This window comes from Megalobrama amblycephala, linkage group LG10, assembly GCF_018812025.1.
Source record: "Megalobrama amblycephala isolate DHTTF-2021 linkage group LG10, ASM1881202v1, whole genome shotgun sequence".
NCBI lineage: Eukaryota > Metazoa > Chordata > Actinopteri > Cypriniformes > Xenocyprididae > Megalobrama > Megalobrama amblycephala.
Window position 1 is genome coordinate 3617973 of NC_063053.1, and position 12656 is coordinate 3630628.

The 12656-nt window shown below is 36.2% G+C and overlaps 1 protein-coding gene across 1 annotated transcript in view; it reads left to right on the forward strand.

The window, feature by feature from the left end:
• Positions 1–356: 356 nt before the first annotated feature.
• The window catches only part of hs3st1l1 (heparan sulfate (glucosamine) 3-O-sulfotransferase 1-like1), a 56900-nt gene continuing 44600 nt past the window's right edge, over positions 357–12656 (forward strand). The window contains exon 1 of the mRNA XM_048204019.1: positions 357–662. The gene's annotated coding sequence lies outside the window, so the exon portion shown is untranslated. The remainder of the gene's footprint in view (positions 663–12656) is intronic.

Sequence of the window (12656 nt, forward strand, 5' to 3'; positions counted from 1 at the left end):
TTATGAACTATTCTGTCAAATTGAATTTGTAAATGTATTTTCATGAATATTATAATAAAATGTACCATTTTTTGTCATGGTTACATCAGTCACTAGTCTGAAAATTATCATACAGTTCATTTTTCCTTACTGTAGTACATTAGAGTAGATGGTATTTTGTGTAATTTACGCAAATTGTGTAACCAGTGGCTTGATTAAGATTTGTATATGCTTTTTGCAATTATCTTAATTTTGGGCAAACAAACAAACAAAAAAAACAAAAACAATGTAAGCCCCAATTATATGAACTGGGATATAAACTCTAGTGAAATATATTATAGTTTACATACTGAGATTGTTTGAGCTGTGCGCATCAAAACGACTCCTCCCTCAGATTCACACACACACACACGCTCGCAGGCACGCACATTCTCAGTGAACTCCGCGCGCGGCTCTCTCGTCAGTCTCGCGCTCAGCGCGTGTGGAGAAACAGGAGCGCTGGACCTGAAGGAGTGATGTGATTTAGTTCTGCTCTTCTTTAAGAGGAACCAACACTTCGAGAGGAGACACGACAGTGAGAGAACCGAACCGAGCTGTCGATCAGAACAGTTCCCGTGTGCGCGAGACACGCGCCGGACGCGGAGCGATGGATTCCTCAGCTCAGCGCTCGCGAGGAAACACAGGTGCGTTTCTGTCACCTGCAGAACATTCATTATATACAGACGTGTGCGGGCTTTTAGTCTCATGCTTTACGGTAAATAATTGCTTTAAATGTTTATACTAGAACGAGCGTTTTAAAAGTACTATACCATAATACAGTGATGACATCGTAATTTTGTGGCTCTTAGTTATGCATTAAGGTACTGAATGATGATGTACCATTGTATTTGCATGGTACTTAAATGTACGTAAAGATATACCATGGTACTACCAATACTGTAATTTTTTTTTTTTTTTTTTTTTTTTGGCTAAGGTCATGATTGTTTTGTATTAATACTTAAAAAGAAAGTAGAAGCCTATAGCAGCATCATAGCACTTTGATATGATTATCATATTCATTTACCTTTTTATTTGCATGGTACTCCAATGTATGCAATGATGGTACAGTATCCAAAAACACTGTTAAAAATGCTTACTTGCTGAGGAGGTCATGATTGCTTTTTTACTTATTAATACTTATAAGTAATGTACCAGTACTATAGTACAGTGATGGTAATAATACCATGGTACTGAATGATTAACATATTTATATACCATGATATTTGAATGATCTTCCAATATATGTAAGGAAATACTGCATACTATATAAAACCATGGTTCAGTATCCGAAAACCATTGTAAATCGATTTCTTGCTGAGGTCATGATTTTTCTGTATTAATGCAGCTATACAGTGATGGTAATACCATGGCACTTTATGATTAATAAATTCATATACTATGGTATTTGCATGGTGATCCAAAGTAGGCTACTTAAATGAATACATGTCCAGTAAAACACAGTATTACCATGGTACCATGTCCAAAACAGCCATAATCAATTATTGTTTTCTCATGATTTGTTTATATTCCTCTTAGAAAACATGCTTTGGCAATATCATAGTACACTGATTGTGTAAAATAGTATTTTGATGTATAATGATTGTCATATTTATGTGTCATGCTACTCCAGACTAATACAGAAAGCGCCATAGTGCTACTCCAAAAAATATGGTATTACATTTGATAGTGAAGAAGACTGATTATTATGCTAACATTGCTTCACAGTGTTTGCATATTAATTGCGTTAAAAAGTTTCTATCGCTATCACTCTTTGTATTTCTTTATAATTCAAGTAAACATATTAAGGAACAAACATCGACTTCCTTATTTAAATTAGGATGTATTCATGCATGTATTCATATATGCATGTATTTGCTGGTAATCAATTGATATTTTGTCTTGCCTGTAGATGCAGTATAGGGCACTTAAGGGATTTCTTATATGCCAGTTCAGCAAACCCGTTAGTGAGGCAAAAATGCTTCATAAAGTAGAATTTGTATGCTTGAAACTTTTGCAAATTATTATCAGATATCATGAGTCATTGAACCTTCATATTCAGTAGGTTCAAGTGCATGTTTAGATTTTTTGCTTAATTCTCCTTATTAATGTCTCAGGAACTCATCAGCATGTAATTGAAACCTGGATTGCTGTGGTGCTTTGTCTCGGCCTGCTATTTAAGGCTTAACAGGAAAACGGGAATGAGCAGACACAGTATTCCCGTGTCAATCCCTCACCAGCCGTCCATGCTTCTGAGCACATCCAATAGTTTACTCAGACCCATTCATCACACAGGTAGAGGCAATATGCACTACATCAATTCTCATTTGCAGGTGCATTCGGTTTAGCCCTGTCTCATTGTTTAAGTCCAACCCGATTAGATGGGCTGAGATGTGACAGGACCCATGAAGTTTAACAGTTAGCGGCAAGGGTATTGAGAGAACAGGAACAGACGGTATGGACGAGCCATTCAATAATCTCTTCCAGAGATCCCAAGACTCCTTTCCTGCCCTGTAACCCGCTGTCATCTTGTATTGAGCTGTTTAAGAAAGGCTGATTTGTTTGGAGTTTGGTTGGGAGCATTTTGCCACAGGCCAACTGATTCACCTTTAATTAAAAGAATGAGTGGCTGTTTATTTTTGGATTCCCTGTGGCTTGTCTTGGGAAGGCTGGCGGCTCCTACAATTTTACTGAAGCAGGCTTTCAATTAAGTGCAAATGTTTTAGTTCAGACTGCCATTCTGATCAGGTGACAGTAATGCGACATATGGCTCATTCTGTTTTAAAAGTAAATGTAAAGATTCCTGACTGTGCCACATATGATTCATTTGTAAATGAAAGTATTGGATTTGATCCGTCTCCAGGGGAACCGTTAAAATAAGACTCGTGTCCCAGCGGTACGCGCGAGCGCTGAGATGTCCACGAGTTGACTAAATGCTTAATGCACGCAGCTGTCGTGAATGCCGTAGCATGTTTCAGATGTCCGATACTTTGGCACAAAGAAAGCAGACATGGCTGCTCTACAAAGTCATGGTTCATCATCACAGACAGCTGCTGATTTGACTAAACTAGACCTGTGAGAACATAAAGGCTGTTGCGGTTTACACCATTTGTTATATTGAAGCATCACTTGCATTAGATTAAAATTTGGCCGGATTATTATGGATTTCTGAACACAGGGCCAAGACTGGAGTTCAAGCAGGGAAAGAGTAAACTTTACTCATTATTTTCATACTTCACCGAGTGCTGTAAATGCTTCACAGTTTTGTAAAAAAACAAAAAAAAACCCAAAAAAAAACCAGTGTCTCTTATGTTTTGTTTACTTGCCATCATTATAGAAAGAAAGAAAGAGTGCCAGAATTGACATTGGGGAAAAATGAATCACATTGGAACGCAAGCATTTCCTTTATTAGATTAAAAGTTTAGAGATTAGAACAGCTAATTACCTAATTACAGAAAGAAATTTGCTGCGTTTAAAAGAACATGCAGCCCTGAATTGAAAACTGCATCAAATGTATTTTTCTGTAAGACATGATTAGGAGAGCAAAATTGCATTAATAATACCAGACCGAACATAAAGATGCGAAGCACCGCGTCCTTGATAAGAACAAATAACAATCCTTGTGAATCATGTTCTGCTCTTTTAGATTCATTCGAACAGAGGCGTTTTTAGTTATTTGTTTTATTTCTCCATAATCGCCTCTCATTTTCTCTTGCGTTCCGTCAGAGACGACTCGAGAGCGATATTAATATTTGATGAGATTGTGTTAGTTGAATTAAAGGAGGAAAATTGCTAGCTGAGGGAATGGCACATTGTTAAGCATGTAAATGTATTCTGCTCTTTTTGGGAGAGAAAATCTAGACGTCTTTCCCCTCAGGAGGTCCACGAGCTATCGTGGTAACACGCTCGACTTTAATGCGTGCCAGATTCAATCTGCAGGCCTTAATGTCTGCTGATAATTAATATTCTCCTGCTGGAGTTGGGACGTACAGACGTACAGTTGTTATAGGAGCAGATTGTGTTTGGAGGGTGTTGGGGAGTTTGCAGTCCAGATGTCTTCGGGTTTACCAGCCAATTTGTATTATTTCTGCTGTTTTAGCTCGTATCTCTCTTCTTGGGGGAATCTCACAATGAAATGTCCTGGTCTTGTTTCATCCCAAAATCAAAAGAAAACAATAGGAATTTTATGAAAATTAAGCTTGTTTGAGCATGGATGGGTAAGACTTTACAATAATGTCAATAAAGGATTAGTTCACTTCAGAATTTCCTGATAATTTACTCACCCCCATATCTTCCAACTTTTATGTATTAAAGTTTCCAGGATTTGTCACCATATAGTGGACTTCAACGGTTACCAACAGGTTGAAGGTCCAAATTGCAGTTTCAATGGAGCTTCAAAGAGCTCTACATGATCCCAAACAATCGGTCATTTTCTAAAAAAATAAAAATTTATATACTTTTTAACCACAAATGCTCTTCTTGCACTAGCCCTGCGATCATCACGTTGGAAAAGTCACACATGACATAGGAGGAAATACCGATCCAGTGTTTACAAAACGAACGTGCAAAGACTAAGTCAAATTGCCTTTAAAAAAAAAGCTATAACAACGATGTCAGACAATTTTGAAGATGGAGGAGAAAATGAGATGGAGTTTTTCGCCCTACCGAGGTACTTCTGCCTACGTCAAGTGTGACCTTTCTATCATGATTACGTCATGCATGGCACATCGCAGAGCAGAACAAGATGAGCATTTGTGGTTAAACAGTATATCATTTTTATTTTTTAGAAAATGACCGATTGTTTCGCTAGATACGACCCTTATTCCTCGTCTGGGATCGTGTCGAGCCCTTTGAATCTGCACTGAAACTGACATTTGGACCTTGGTAACCACTGAAGTCCACTATATGGAGAAAAATCCTGGAATGTTTTCCTCAAAAACCTTAATTTCTTTTCAACTGAAGAAAGAAAGACATAAACATCTTGGATGACATGGGGGTGAGTAAATTATCAGGAAATTATAATTCTGAAGTGAACTAATCCTTTAATGCATTAACTAACAATGAGCAATATATTTGTTATAGTATTTATTAATCTTTGTTAATGTTAGTTAATTCTGTCTATTGTTAGTTTATGTCAGCTCAGGTCCATTAAATAATATTAACAGAAACAACTTTTGATTTTAATAATGTATCAGCAAATTTTGAAATTTTAGAAGTACTTTACATTGTTAATGCTCAATGTTAACAAATGGAACCTTATTGTAAAATGTTGCCCATAAAAGAAATTCAAGGCATGATGGATCAATATTTTTTATTTGAAATAATAAATCATTATTTTGTTTGCATTTCAGCAATTTGTCCATAATATATTTCATAAAATGTGCTGGATTGGCATGCAAATCACAAAATATCACAATGCAAAAAATATGATTGTAAAATACCCTTCATTTTCTTTGTGCATAATATAATTTCACATTTCTTCTTTTGATTCGGGGGTGAAATATGATCTAGACGTGTTTGTGACAGGTTTCATGAGATTCGCCTCATTTAGCTCATTTTGCATTGCAATGAGAGGGACTACACCCTAAATGAACGATACATCAAAATATTCCAGTGCTAAAAGAATGAGATGTTCTCGCACCTGGCAGGCTTCTAGAAGGATTCTACAGAGACGGGCACAGAGCATGGTAATATGCCATGACTAGAGGAGTCATTTGTCATGGACGTGTGAGCTGCTTGCTGCTGGCGATGTGTAACTCATGCGACGCCCTCAGGCCAGACACGTCAGGGCTCTCAGCTGAGTTTTGTTCTGCGACTTATTGAACTCTCTTTTATATGGTTAATGCTGAACTGGGCAAATACAGATTAGCCCCTGAGGGATGCTCTTTGCTTTTCCTCTCAGATCTAACAGTGCTTAAAGGCAGTCTTTGTCTGAGCCCAATTCTCTGACTTATGGGCCTTTTCGAAATCCAGAAGAAGCTAAGCATACAGTTTCGGGTACAGATGGCATTGCATTTTGTGCACCTTGCTGTTTTATGAACAATAAATGCTGCAACGACTTTTCGGGGCAATGGTTAATCAATCATGGCAAATATACCCAACACCTAGGGATGCTAACTATTAATCGACGATTGATAATAATCTAATCAATCAAACGTATCGATGGCCGAATGAAACAACCTGAATTAATGAACGAATGAATCAATGAATGACAAAATGACAAGAACAACAGTACAAAATATTATATCGTCGCTGTCGGACATAAACCTTGTATCTCCAAAAACCTTTCAGGAGATGGAAAAACACTATTTTAAAAACAATGAATCACTGAAAAAGTTTAAGTCACAGTTTAAATTATGTCTTTATATATGGTCAGACACTAGCGTGTGTCATTATAGCCTATTATTCACATTTTACCAAACTCAAGCTCAAACAGGATTTATGAGGTTTTTGACTAGCGAATTTCGAAGAACATCAAAGATGCATGTTTTGTCAGTCATATAACGCCTGTATCTGAGGCAGTAAGTGCATCACATTAGTTTTTCATCATCTCACAGGTTATAAAGTATATTGTAGCTATGTTGGCACTCAGTTTCATTCTGGCTATGATTTGACGACAAATGCTACACTCTTCTCTGCTCCTCAAATACAAAAAAACATCAGCTTTTATATATATATAGTGTTTCTTGAGTAAAGAAAACGCTGTACTTATTCAAAGAAACAGTTCATTTACCCATATGTTGTAAACAAGCAGAGATGCTCCAAAATGTGTGCAATACTTAATCCATGGTAGAGAAAGGTGGAATTATGAGGTTTGACTGACAGTTTGAGGAGCCAATGGAGTTACAAGTTTTAATTAAATATTTGCAAAACCAACAGACAGACATAGAAACTGACCAAGTGTGTGAAATGCGAAGAGTGAAAACTATGAAAATGTCTGCAATTGACCATGCAATTAATCATTCTTTTAACTAATTAAATAAAGTTATATAAGTGTGATAAGACGTTTATTATGATTATTACAAATTATTTCATTTCATTAAAGGGTTAGTTCACCCAAAAATGAAAATTATGTCATTAATGAATCACCCTCATCTTCGGAACACAGTTTAAGATATTTTAGATTTAATCCGAGAGCTTTCTGTCCCTCCATTGAAAATGTATGTACGGTATACTGTCCATGTCCACAAAAGGTAATAAAAACATCATCAAAGTAGTCCATGTGACATCAATGGGTTAGTTAGAATTTGTTGAAGCATCGAAAATACATTTTGGTCCAAAAATAACAAAAACTACGACTTTATTCAGCATTGTCTTCTCTTCCAGAATCCTTTCCATCGAATTGATTCCGTTGAATTGATTCCATTGAATCCTTTCATCTGTCGGCGTTGGTAATGCACTTTTACGTCGCCGTGGTTGTTTTTTGGCGATTAGGACATCCGCAACATTTTGAAGCATCGAAAATACATTTTGGTCCAAAAATAACAAAAACTACGACTTTATTCAGCATTGTCTTCTCTTCTGGGTCTGTTGTCAATCCGCGTTCACGACTCCACTTCTTCTTCTTCTCCTTTCCTGTTTTACGGCGGTTGGCATCCAGCTTATTGGTGCATTACCGCCCCCTTCTGCTCCGGAGTGTGGTTCACGACTCTGCAGTGACGCTGCTGATGTAAGACGCTGCTGACGTGTTATCCGGTGCGCCTGAGCTTCGTTTACAGTCTGAGAGAGACGCACGCTGTATTCAAGCTATTCTACATTGTTTGTATTTTAGTATTGCTATATTTTTTAAAATTGTGCATAAGTGTGCATGTCGTGGATGTCCTAATCGCCAAAAACAATGACGTAAAAGTGCATTACCAACGCCGACAGATGAAAGGATTCAATGGAATCAATTCAATGGAAAGGATTCTGGAAGAGAAGACAATGCTGAATAAAGTCGTAGTTTTTGTTATTTTTGGACCAAAATGTATTTTCGATGCTTCAACAAATTCTAACTAACCCACTGATGTCACATGGACTACTTTAATGATGTTTTTATTACCTTTCTGGACATGGACAGTATACCATACATACATTTTCAATGGAGGGACAGAAAGCTCTCGGACTAAATCTAAAATATCTTAAACTGTGTTCCGAAGATGAGGGTGATTCATTAATGACATAATTTTCATTTTTGGGTGAACTAACCCTTTAATGAAATAATGAAATTATTTTTATTTCATTTCATTATTTTTTGGAAAATGACTAACTATTTACAGAGATCCAGTTTCCATTGGTTGAACTTTCAAATGACTTTGCAAAACACTGCGTCGATTCCGGAAGTGCTATAGCTTTAGCCAAGCAGCATGTCAGTGTCACTCCGTGATCGACGCATTGTCTTATGTTGTGGTTGGGCTACTTCTAGATCACCTGGTCTAAATAAAGATGTGCGATCTACTATGGATTACTAGTGTTTCTTGAAGTTACAGAGTTACAGTGCTTTGAAATGCAAATTTTACCATTGCAACACCATTACAACATGCAAACATTGGAATGCATTAATATTACTATGGACTGCATATGCTCAATAATATGCACAATTATTAACAATTTAGTTTCTACAGTAAATATCTTTCGAACTTTGGTGGCTTCATGCTCTCAGCAGCCAGTACTTCTCTGTTGGGGACTTTCATGAAACTCTGAACACTCTGCTCATGAAAATTTTCTTGCTTTTGCATGTTAAACCCTTTTCCTCCCCAGCCCACATATTAACTTAGCCATACATGTCTTTAAAAGTTTGGCCTAGATTCGGCTCATTTGGTGCCCGCTGAGACTCCTCGTGAACTCTTTCTGTTAAATTGCCTCAGATGTAGATGGATGGGATCAGTCGGAGCAGATTCCTGATTAGCCCTTTAGGGAAAATAGAAGGATTAGCTACAGCGCTGTGCTTCGCCTCAGTCCATCTCACAAGCCTCCCAAACCTAACGACATCATTGTCTTTAATAGCTGCAAGACATATCCGCGTACTACTAGCTAATTCTCACAGGATGTCATTTATTAGTCAAGTAGACATTAGCATTTTGGAGCTGGATCACAAGTTATCCAGTCCTTTAGCACTGCGAGGTTGAAGTTAGCTGCCAATGAGTCGTCCATTCCAAGTCTCGTTCATATATAATAGATAACTTGCTGTAAGTGACGGTATGGAGCATAACTAGGCTAATACATAGATTTGCATATTTGAGACTAACTGCATTATTCATGAGAGTACAGGGGTCTTTTCTTTACCACCTTTACCTTTGTAAGTAGAGTTTTTTAAAATACCAAAAGTGAATTATTTTGATGTTTCAGTTTCGTAAATGGTTCTTGAATATCTTGTGCTAAAAAATTATGTGTGAGTGAGTTTTCAGACTAGATTGAATGTGGTAAAAGAGAAAAGCAATACTGTACCAAGACAAAAACGCATCTGTCTTTTGCAATGTTCCACTGTCCCACTCTTATTAGCTGGTCGTTTTGCAATGAATTGGTCAAAAAGACTTGCGTGTATATATATATATATATATATATATATATATATATATATATATATATATACCAGTCTTCTGAAGCTGTTCACTATCTTTGACTATGGAACAGACCCAAATTTAAGTTGTTACTTAATGAAAATCTACTGTATAATGTGCATATTCATAGGTTACACTTTATTACGATGGTCCACTTTAGACATTTATTAGAATATTAGTAGACTGTAGCCTGTTAGGTTAGGGTTAGGTGTGAGAGTTTTGGGTTATTAGAATAAGTTGACATGTAGTCATTATTCAAAGTGTACATAGTCAGTAGAACATCTGTTGGCGAGCATCAAAATAAAAAAATGACAGATTTTTTTATTTCAATGAAATGATTGTACTATATTTTAGTTTGATAATGTTTTTGAATTAATATTTTGTATTTTTAGGGGATTTTGTGCTACTAAATTATATTTATGCAGTAGTTATAATCTATTTATTCACTTTTTAAAGCATGGACCTGAAAATGAAATTTCCAACTTAAACTCTCATAAAGCTTGAATTCTTTGGAGCACAGACTTTAGTTTGGTCTTTTTTTTTTTAAGATGACACATGGCAGATTATTGCTGAAGTGAAAAAAGTTTTAAAAAGTGAACTTGAAAAAAGTGATACAATTTTACATTTATTATTATAAAAAATGCACAAAAGTACCATTTTCAATTTCCATATGAAATATATATTTTCCAAAACACATTTTACTCTAAGACTGTGAGAAAATCAAAGCTATAAATCTAAACAAGCTATGTTCCAAATTTGAACTTGATATCTCAAAAAATGAGCTTTCAGTAAGATTTTGTTTGGGCGCAGTACCAAACGTTTCCAATAGATGAAATTCATCTCCCATTCATTTCCAATGTGCTCGTTTTTGACCAAGAACAATACAAGTATGACTAATGTTTTTCAGGACCATTTAACCTTTTCAAGTCATGCCCATGTTTTATGTGTGTGTGTGTGTGTGTGTGTGTGTGTGTGTTCACAGAGCAAGTGCCAAAACCTTTATCAAGTTTCATACCATTCAGAATAAGTAAAAAAAATAAAAAAAACAGTACAAGAGGGTTAAGCAGACAGTCTATTAATACTTGGGGCCAGATTTACTAAACGGGGCAAATTAGCGTGAGCACAATTCCACAAATACGCCGATGGGAGTGCCAAGTTTTGTGCGCGATCTACTGCTGACGCGCAAATTAAAGAACACAGACGCAGTCACAATAATTTACATAATGACCAATGCAATCTAATAAGAGCAGCACAAATTAGCATTGGGTCGCAAATAAGCAGAGCTGATGCTCTCATCAGGTGCGGGTCGCCACAGGCGCAACTTGTTACATGTAATCTGACAAACACGTACACATACAGGCCTGTATATATATATAACATGGCTTGGCAAACTATATGTTCAGATAACGTCTTCCTCTGTCATTCCAAAGAAATTAATATGAGTGAAAAAATATTTTTGCAATGTCGCAAAATAGGTTAAGACATGCTTTTTTTAAGGTGTTAAATAATGGTGCAAAAACCAGTAAATTGATGAGCACAAACATTAGTAAATCACGTTGCGTGATTCATTTAAATACTCTCCTCCCATAAATTTTGCGTCTGAAAGGGAAACTCCTACAAATGCATATGTAATAAGGTCAGCCCGCAAAAACAACTCAGTACTTTTGCACTCCAAAAGAGGGTTTGCGCTGGCGCAAGCTGCTAGTAAATCTGGCCCTTGAATGACTGCTAGTTTACATGTAGTTGCAAAGTTACTCACAGTTAGTAGAATGTCTAAAGTGGACTATCGAAAATAAAGTGTATTTGAATATGTGCAAACATGAATATGATTGGAGATAGGGTTGCAAAATTTCGGGAATTTTCAAAGCTGGAAACTTTCCATGGGAATTAACGGGAATATATGGGAATTAACGGGAATAAACAGGGAATTTGCAAAATTGCAGGTTAGCCTATAACAGGGTACTTAAATGTAGTTGGAAAAAAACATCTTGCAACATAATTTTGGTTAAAACAACCATATTTAATGCAATTTTAGTTGTTTTTGTTATTTTTACCCTGCACATTCCTCACACAGCACACTACTTACTGCAGGGCTATTGAGGCCACACCCCCTGCATGCACTCTGCATTCCCCCACTCCATAACATCAACATCTGATCAAAAATACAGAAAAAAAACTGTAATATTGTTAAATATAACTACAATTTAAAATGATGGTATAATAATTGATACACATAAAAATGTATTCCTTTGATCAAAGCTGAATTTTCAGCATCAATTCTCCAGTCTTCAGTGTCACATGATCCTTCAGAAATCATTCTAACATGCTAACACAACTGTTTCCAACAATGATAATAACAAATAAGTATCAAATCAGCAAAATTAGACTGATTTCTGAAGGATCATGTGACCCTGAAATAACGCATAACAATTGCTGCAATAAAAATATATTTAATTTACATATTTACTAAATTAGAATTAATTGAATGCGAAAAATAAATAACTGTTATTTCATGTTATGACCAAATAAAATGTTTATATTTGTTTTTATATGATACATTTTATATAATATAAATATTATAAATCTGTATAAATTTCCCAAAATTTCCAGTTAATTCCCATAAATTCCCATAAATTCCTGTTAAGTTTCCAAATTGGAATATTTCCAAAATTCCCCAGGTTAAGTTCCCGTGGAGAGCAAAAATATAAATGAATATTGATTCAAAGTTGTGGTCTGTTGTTAATTCAAAGCTATTTTGGAGCTGCTGGTCATTGAATGTTAAAGAGCAGCGCGAACATTCTGCTTAACATCTCCTTGGGAAGAAATAAAGTCATATGGGTTTAGAATGACATGAGGGTGAGTAAATGATGTTGGAATGTTTATTTTTGGGTGAACTGAAATCGGAACCAGAATCATTAAATTCCTAACGATTCCCATCCCTAGTCTTACGATGGCTGTGCAGTGCATCTGGATAAGTGTATTGATTGTGTTCCTTCGCATAACCCCCCTTAAACTCGCATAGCAGCATCAGATGATCTCACATGAGCCGCGCTGATGGGACAGACTCATTAATGGTATATGTATTCCGATGAGGCTTCCTGG